Consider the following 2,493-nt stretch of genomic DNA (forward strand, 5'->3'; position numbering starts at 1 on the left):
GGGAAAAGTTATCTAACTTCTCTGAGGCTCAGTTTCCTCATTTGTAAAATAAATTGTTATAATAAAATGATACAGATATTAACACAATATCTAGCTAAATAAATAATGGCTATCATTCTTGATTCATCCAAGTCTTCGTTTAATAGTTCTTAGAGCCTTCCTTGACCACTCTGTCTAAATAGTATGTCGTGTTGTTCTCTGTTTTATCCTGCTTTATTTACTTCATAGACCTCATTTCACATCCTATGTGTGCATACGTGTATGTGTGTGTGCGTGTGTGTATGTGTGTAGTCTGTCTCCCTATTAGAAGTAAACTGCCTAAGGACAGGAACTTTTTTTTTTTTGGAGAGATTTTCGCTATAGGGCACATGCGCTTGCCAGACAGACAGAGAGAGACAGACAGAAAGCGAGAAATCACCCCCCCCAGGGGGGATGGTCATGCTGCAATCCCTTCTCCTCCATTCTCCTCTCGGGATCTTGGGCACGCACGCACACGCGTCCGGCGTGAGTTTTAAGCCACCGGGTCTGGGACACGAACCGCAGTCGACTACGTGGGAGTCCAGCGACATAGTCATTACGCTAACTGCTGGTTCCCAGGACAGGAACTTTGTTGGTTCACTACAGGGTCTGAATTGTGCCTGGTAGAGGGCAGTCCTTTAATCATTGTTTGTTAAATGAATGATTATGCATGCTCATAATTTTAGTCTGAATCATGCTAAAAATCATCTAGAATGAAAATATATCTTATTTGTAAAATCTACCTTGTTAAACCTTAGTTTTTTTTAACAACTCACACTGTTAAGAAATATTTTCTTATGACAACTAAATTACTAGCATTAAAACATAATTTAAGGCAGATCTAAATTTCTCTCCTTTTAGATTCTAATTTATGGATTGGAGAACCGCAGGTCACTCACTTCTGACCTTTTCTGAGTTAAAAAGCATTAATAAATCTCTTCTCAGCCTCCTCATTCCTGGATGGAGAAATCTCAGAAACTTTACATTTTATTGGTTAAAAAATCATGGCTGTTTATGGCTCTCTTCTGAACCTTGTCCAAAATCATCCATCTTTGACTTGGAATTCAGAATTGGAAGGGGAGCTCCCAATTACTATAAAGAATAATTGCTGAATTCGCTCACAAGCTCTACTGTGGTTCTCCTATTTATATATCCAGGACTTGTGCTTAATGTGCTTTACTGAGTCACATGGCTGACTTGTGGTCAGCATGTTGTCCACCATGACCTCAGGGACTTTTTCTGCCCAAACTCCTTGCATTTGATGAGCAAGGAGTTTGTTTTGTTACCTAAGTTTCTCCCTTTTAACTCAACCTTATTCTGTCTTTAGCCAGTGTGTTGGACTGATCTATGTCCCCCCAAATTTATATGTTGAAGTCCCATCTCCCAGTACCCCAGAATATGACTATGATGGGAGACAGAGTCCTTATGGAAGTAATTGATTTAAAATGAGGTCATTAGGGTAGAGCCTAATCCAGTATGATTGATGCCCTTATAAAAAGAGGAGGTTAGGACCCAGACACACACAGAGGGAAGATGATGTGAAGATACAGGGAGAAGAAAGCATCTACAAGCCAAGGAGAGAGGCCACAGAAGAAACCAGCCCTGGAGACATCTTGGTCTTGGTCTTCTAGACTCCAGAACTGTGATACAATGTATTTCTTTTATTTCAGACCCCCAGTCTGTGATGTTTTGTTGTGGCAAACCTAGCAAACTAATATAGTTACCTTCCCTACTTACCAAGCACACTTCCAAGTCTGATCCTCTCTCCCAAGGTCAACTGCCATCCACCTCTGGCACCCTGTTCTCTTCTGGGCTTCTGAAAATTAATTTTAGAATGAAAATACTCAAAGGGAATGAGCACCAGGGCAACTGGATATGAGAGTGTCATGGAGGGGAAATTAAATCTAGCCTTGGTCCCAGTCCATGGTTGATTACTCTGCAGGATGTCTGGAAAAGCATATCTTTTCCAGATGTACTGGGCTGGAAGTCAGTATTAAACATGTCACCAGGACCAGGTAATTGGGAAGTTGGAGTGAAGTGAGCTTACTAAGGGAGTGCGTCTGTGCAGAGCACAGTCACGGTCTTGTTCAGTACCAAAGACGGAGCTGTGGAAATCATCATGGCTGGTGGAGGGAAGAGCGAGAGAAGTCAGAAGTGAAGCCAGAAAAGGCAGCCGATGGGGCAGGAAGAAAACTGGGAAGATGCTTAGGACCCTTCACAATGGACAGAAAGGAAGAAGCCAGCCTCACTTTCACCCTTCATTCCTACCCCAAGTGGCTTCTAATGACTGACTTTAATAAACCCAACAGACACTTTATTTTACCCACTGCAGCACCTGACATTGATCATAACCCTTCTATTTTTTTGTCCACCGCACTTCTTTCTGCTTTTCCTCCTATACCCCTGGTTGCTCTTCTGCTCCTTCTCCATCTCCTTCTCCTTCTTCTTCAGATACCCATCAAATGTCAGCATTAC

The sequence above is a fragment of the Tupaia chinensis genome, unplaced genomic scaffold (assembly GCF_000334495.1).
Source record: "Tupaia chinensis unplaced genomic scaffold, TupChi_1.0 Scaffold000028_1, whole genome shotgun sequence".
Lineage (NCBI taxonomy): Eukaryota > Metazoa > Chordata > Mammalia > Scandentia > Tupaiidae > Tupaia > Tupaia belangeri.